Genomic DNA, 6497 nt, shown 5'->3' with positions numbered 1-6497 from the left:
CCTGTGCTCAAATATTGTTGCATGATCTTTGCTTCATGAATTTTGGGTTACTTGCCGTGTACCCAGATTCTCCTTTAGAATCTCATCCTCAAGTGTTCCCTATCTGTAAAATAGGTACATTGTTTTCTAGAATACATTCCAAAGGATTAATTCCTGAAGTACGTGATGGGGTTGAATATGCTGGGCTCACTCAATTTTACTTCTTGTGACTCAGCTGGAGATTGGAGAAAGTTTGTCACAGCTTTTAACCAAGAGTCAGGCAACCCTTTTGAGCCCCAAATGCCCCGAAATGTCTCTATTTTGACAATGCTGGAGTGCCAGGAAACAGAACAAAGGATGGGACCATCAAGGGTTGTGCTTAGCCAGACAGGCGCTAGTCCAGCTCCTGTGGGTACTGTCAGCAACTGAGATATTTGTCCAGGACTCAGCTGGTAGGACTGTACCGGTATGGGAAGCAATGAGGGACAGAAACCATGAACAGAGATCTGGCCCAAGACACCAAGAAAAACAAAAACCAAAGGGGGGGGGGGAACCTGGAAGATTGAATGTTAAAATTATATAACTTTTATTATTGTGCATGTAGAACTGGGGTTGTTTTACATGCACTCATAAGAGAACACAGCATTTAAATTTTTGGCAGTCTTTGGAAGACAGCCAATGGCTGATAGACATCTTCATTCATTGACTTTTGTTACTTAACAGCTCTTACTTTGGTGCTTTCATTGGCAGCTGTACATATTTCATATGTGTAAGGAATGGGGGGGGGGTGTTATAATCAGACCTCTGAAGGCCCCACACGGGCCAAAACGCATCAGGTCTATTGGTTCATACAGTGCCTGTTTTGCAATAGCATATGGGCTGTGTATGTTTTTAATTTTTAAACTTTTTAAACTCTGCACAATAAAAGTTATATAATTTTGTTCATAAAGACATTCGACCTTTGAAGGTCCTGTTTTCAGATGGGATTTTATGGTTCCACACCAAGAAAAACAGCCTGGTGTGCTACTTACAACACACGCACCAGGAGAAGGGCTGTGGCTCAGTGGTACATCATCTGCTTTGCATGCAGAAGGTCCCAAGTTCAATCCCTGACATCTTTAGCTAAAAGCCCCAGGCAGGTGATGTGGCAACCCTGAGACCTTGGCAAGCTGAGCTTGAATGACAGCACTGAGCTCGATCGGATTCCACATAGGGCAGCTTCATGTCTCTTAGGGGCTGTAGCCCAGTTGTACGTCATGTGCTTTGGCATGCAGAACATCCTAGGTTCAATCCCGGGCATTTCCACGTAAAAGCTATCAGACATTAGGTGATAAGAACAACCTGAGTCTGCTGGTGTTCTGCCAGCCAATAAAAATAGTTATTATTATTAGATGGACTAATTGTATATCAGCAGTTTCCTGTGCATGTTGCCACCAATTTAAGAGCCGCTAAAAGTTAACTAAAGACAGAGAAAGTCACAGCAACACAAGTCAGTAAGAGGATTTATTGTAACAGACATTTATTGTAACAGACATCAAGCTATCTTGAGCTACATCCTCTGTGGTCTGAGAAGCAGCACAGAATGTATTTCAGGACACTGGTCGTCATGGAGTAAGGGCACGGGAGATGCCAGCCCCAACTTCTGGAATGGAGGCAATTCTGGAGCAGAGGGATGGCACTCACGCTTCAGGATAGGAGTTTCGCTTTCCCTTCTCATTCTCTCTTCCTGTAGCTTTCCAGGTTTGCCATGATATAGAAAGATGGCGCCAAACACGCCGTGAAGATAACAAACAGGCCAACCGCAGTCTCCTGTAGAGGGCAAAACAGAGCAGGAACACTCAGATTTGAGACCAGAAGGTAGCAGTTTGCAACCAGAGGCCCATGGGCCTAATCTCTCTGCCCCCACCAAGTGTCAAAGGTGTCAACCGGAAACAAAGTGCACGTGAGCGCACCTGTGATGCTTTTTATATGTTTTCCCCATTCCATTGTGGATCAACGCCCAGGGATAAGTAACTTCACAGCCCATGTAGTTCTATAGCATTGCTTATTGGGTATCTTGCTACACTCAATATGCCAGCGAATTTGGAAAACTCAGCAGTGGCCACAGGAATGGAAAAGATCAGTTTACATTCCACTCCCAAAGAAGGGCAATGCCAAAGAATGTTCAAACTACCGCACCATTGCACTCATTTCTCATGCTAGCAAAGTTATGCTCAAAATCCTACAAGCCAGGCTCCAGCAATATGTGGACCGAGAACTTCCAGAAGTACAGGCAGGATTTCGAAGAGGCAAAGGAACTAGCGATCACATTGCCAACATACGCTGGATCATGGAGAAAGCTAGGGAGTTCCAGAAGAACATCTACTTCTGCTTCATTGACTATGCTAAAGCCTTTGATTGTGTGGAGCACAACAAATTGTGGCAAGTTCCTAAAAAGATGGGAATACCAGAGCATCTTATTTGTCTCTTGAGAAACCTTTATGCAGGTCAAGAAGCAACAGTGAGAACTGGGCATGGAATCACTGATTGGTTCAAAATTGAGAAAGGAGTTTGGCAAGGCTGTATACTGTCGCCTTGCTTATTTAACTTGTATGTGGAGCACATCATGAGAAAGGCGGGGTTAGATAAATCACAAATTGGGATCAAGATTGCAGGGAGAAATATCAACAACCTCAGATATGCAGCTGATACCACTCTAATGGCAGAAAGTGAAGAGGAACTAAAGAGCCTGTTAATGCGGGTGAAGGAGGAGAGTGCAAAAGTTGGCTTGAAACTCAACATCAAGAAAACGAAGATCATGGCGTCCGGCCCTCTCAATTTCTGACAAATAGATGGGGAAGAAAAGGAGATAGTGACAGATTTTATTTTCCTGGGCTCCACATGGGCACTGCAGCAAAGAAATTAAAAGACACTTACTCCTGGGGAGGAAAGCTATGGCAAATCTAGACAGCATCCTAAAAAGCAGAGACATCACCCTGCTAACGAAAGTGTGTCTAGTCAAGGCTATGGTCTTCCCAGTTGCAATGTATGGCTATGAAAGTTGGACCATAAGGAAGGCCGAGCATCAAAGAATTGAGGCTTTTGAACTCTGGTGCTGGAGAAGACTCTTGCGAGTCGCTTAGACTTGCAAGGCGAACAAACCGGTCAGTCCTAGAGGAGATCAGCCCTGATTGCTTCTTAGAAGGCCAGATCCTGAGGATGAAACTCAAATACTTTGGCCACCTCATGAGAAGGAAGGACTCCCTGGAGAAGAGCCTAATGCTGGGAGCGATTGAGGGCAAAAGAAGAAGGGGATGACAGAGAATGAGGTGGCTGGATGGAGTCACTGAAGCAGTTGGTGCAAACTTAAATGGACTCCGGGCAATGGTAGAGGACAGGAAGGCCTGGAGGATCATTGTCCATGGGGTCGCGATGGGTCGGACACGACTTCGCACCTAACAACAACAGCATGCAGCCTGACCAAACTATTTCCCGTATACATCACGTATTGACTCCACTCTGGTTAGACCTTACTTGGAGTACTGTGTTCATTTTTGGGCATCACCAGTGAAGAAAGATGTAGAGAAACTGGAACGTGTGAAGAGGAGGGCTACAAAGATGGTGAGGGGTTTGGAGACCAAGTTGTATGAGGTAAATTTCCTCCAGGCCAGAATGGATTCTAAAGATTTTTGGTGTGGGGATCACTTGGGCATGAAATTAGGGGCACTGTGAGTAAGCAGGTAGTTGTGAGTTCCTGCATTCTTCAGGGGGTTGGACTTCCAACTCCAAAGAGTTCTAAAATAAGTTTCCTGCTCCCTGGATACCTTATTTCCACTCCCTAACCCAGCCCATCAACACCTTTTCTGTTACTCACCAAGCATTCTTAGCAAGTGGGTAGGAAGAAGAGTTGGTTCTTATATGCTGCTTGTCTCTACCCGAAAGAGGCTCAAAGTGGCTTACAGTCGCCTTCCCTTTCCTCTCCCCACAACAGACACCCTGTAGGGTGGGTGAGGCTGAGAGAACCCTGATATCACTGCTTGGTCAGAACAGTTTTATCAGTGCCCTGGCGAGCTCAAGGTCACCCAGCTGGCTGCTTGTGGGGGAGCGCAGAATCGAACCTGGCATGCCAGATTAGAAATCCGCACTCCTAACCACTACCCCAGACTGGCTCTCTCTAACCACTACATCAGACTGGCTCTCTGGTGTAAGGTGCAGCTTTTGCCCCACAACATTTCTGTCTGGCTGTTAAAAAAACAAAACAAAAAACATTCCTTTGGCAGCAGCTGCTACCACAGCCCAAAATTGTTCACTGTGCAAGTGAAGGTTGAGCCAGGGGTGACCATTCAGCTGCTGTTTTCATCTCCTGTGTAACTGATCCCACCACCCCTGTGACAGAATCGCCAAAATACCTGCAAGCTCCAAAAGGTTGGGGACCCTTGCCTTAGCCTTCATAGCTGGCTGAGGCATGTCCTCTGGGTCTTATTCTGTCACAAGCTCCCCTAAAAAAACTCAACGACATTTTAGAACTTAACGCATTTCTTGAAGTGTGATGATGCTACAATTCATAAGTTTGCTTCTAAACCCAACCCTCAGAAGTAGAGAGGTCCACAAGTGCCTCCCCCCATTTCATAGAGACAGTGGCAGGCTCTAATCTGGAGAGCGGGCTTCAATTCCCCACTCCCTTGCATGCAACCAGTTGGATGACCATGGACCAGTCATAACCCTGTTAGAGCTGTTCTCACAGAGTAGCTCTGTCAAAGCTCTCCCAGCCCCACCGACCTCACACGGTGTTGCGGGGAGAGGAAGGGAAAGCTATTGTCAGCCGCTTTAGGCACCTTTGGGCAGTGAATGACAGGATATAAAACCAACTCCTCTTCTTCCACACTCCTCTCCGTGGGTGACCTTGAACCAGTCACAGTTCTCTCAGAGCTCTCTCAGCCCCACCTGCCTCACAGGGTGCCTATTGTGGGAAGAGGAAAGGAAGGCGAATCGTCGCCTCTTCAAAACGCCTTTGGGCAGTGGAAAGCAGGATGCAAAACTAAGGTGACCAGATTGTCCCACTTTTGGAGGACATCGGGGGGCACCTGGCAAACTGTACTTATGTTGCAAGTAAAAAAATATATTTTACAATACTATTTTTACATTCTATGAAAAATTTTGTTGCTCCATATAGACCAAATTCAAGACCCCCCCCCCCCGTCAATGGTATCTCCCTTTACCAATGTTAAAATCTGGTCACCTTCTGCAAAACCCAACTCTTCTTCTTCTCATTCGCCGGGCTGCACCCCAAACCACCCTTCCACCCAGCGAGGCATACAGTCTCGCCCCTCCTCCAACCACAACCCTTGGAGGTAGGCCAGCGAACGGCCCAAGGTCACCCAGAGAGTCTCCTAGCGGGGGAAGGGGGAGATTAGGGCTTCAGCCCTGGCCCCCTCCCCTCCTCTCCTCCCTCCTCCCCAGCCCTGGCCCCCTCCCCTCCCCCCCCCCCGCCGCTAATTTCTAGTTCCCAACCTCCCGGCCCCCGTCACGAGGTCTCACCATCGGCCCGACGTGGCCCTGCGGAGGGTTGCTTTCGTAGGCGCGCCGGGCCGGGCGGGCGGCCATTCTGGGCAGCAGCAGCAGCCTCTTCCTCAACAGCGGCAAGGACATGACGGCGGCGGAGACCCTCCTGCTCTTTTCCGAGGGAGCAAGATGGCAGTCTCCGAGCGGAAGAGGGAAGGTGGGACTTCCGTTATGCGGCCAGCCGAGTGAGGGGATTGGCTGCGGGGCAAGCGGGAGGGGGGGTGGCGCCGCTCTAGGCCGTGGAATCTCTATGGTGGAAGCCCCAGGGCGCGCTTGGCTTGAGGGCGGCTTCTTGCGGGCTGAAGAGTTTCGGACCAAAGAAGTTTCAATAGGGGCGTCAGCATTCAGGGCCCAGAATTGTTCATTATATATCTATATTCATTCATCAAACAGTTAAGCAGTGAATTAATTATTTGACTTTTATACCGCTTTAGACCCATTTGCTGGTCTGAAAGGTGCCACTGGACTCAAACGTGGCTCGTTTTCTGTGTCTGTGATTGTATGTTCCTTTATCTGTCTCTCTAGACTTTTCCGCATCACTGTTTTTCTTGTGCAGTGAATTTCTGTGAATCATCTCCAGGGTCCTCTGGTCCAGCCCCTTGCACAATACAGGAAACTCAAGACGATGACTTTTTCTTTTAAACCATCTTTGTTATGTCTGGATGTGCTCCCGTTTTCTCCCTTTGTATTTTAACCCTAATTGCAGTTTATCAAGATCTGGAGCAGGCTTTCTCAACCAGGGTTTCAGAAAACCCTGATGGTCCTGGAAGAAGAAGAAGAAGAGTTGGTTCTTATATGCCGCTTTTCCCTACCCGAAGGAGGCTCAAAGCGGCTTACAGTCGCCTTCCCTTTCCTCTCCCCACAACAGACACCCTGTGGGGTGGGTGAGGCTGCTCAGTCAGAACAGTTTTATCAGTGCTGTGGCGAGCCCAAGGTCACCCAGCTGGCTGCATGTGGGGGAGTGCAGAATCAAACCC

At 48.0% G+C, this 6497-nt stretch overlaps 1 long non-coding RNA gene across 1 annotated transcript; it reads right to left on the bottom strand.

The window, feature by feature from the left end:
* Nucleotides 1-1469: 1469 nt before the first annotated feature.
* On the bottom strand, nucleotides 1470-5733 carry LOC143830792 (uncharacterized). The gene is made up of 2 exons (XR_013228597.1): nucleotides 5497-5733; nucleotides 1470-1788 (listed from the first exon to the last, which is right to left on the bottom strand). It is a non-coding gene; the product is annotated as an uncharacterized LOC143830792 (long non-coding RNA).
* Between the last annotated feature and the right edge of the window lie 764 nt (nucleotides 5734-6497).

The sequence above is a fragment of the Paroedura picta genome, chromosome 1, assembly GCF_049243985.1.
Source record: "Paroedura picta isolate Pp20150507F chromosome 1, Ppicta_v3.0, whole genome shotgun sequence".
Lineage (NCBI taxonomy): Eukaryota > Metazoa > Chordata > Lepidosauria > Squamata > Gekkonidae > Paroedura > Paroedura picta.
The sequence above is the reverse complement of the archived record's forward strand: the minus strand, read 5'-3'. Positions and strand labels throughout refer to the sequence as shown.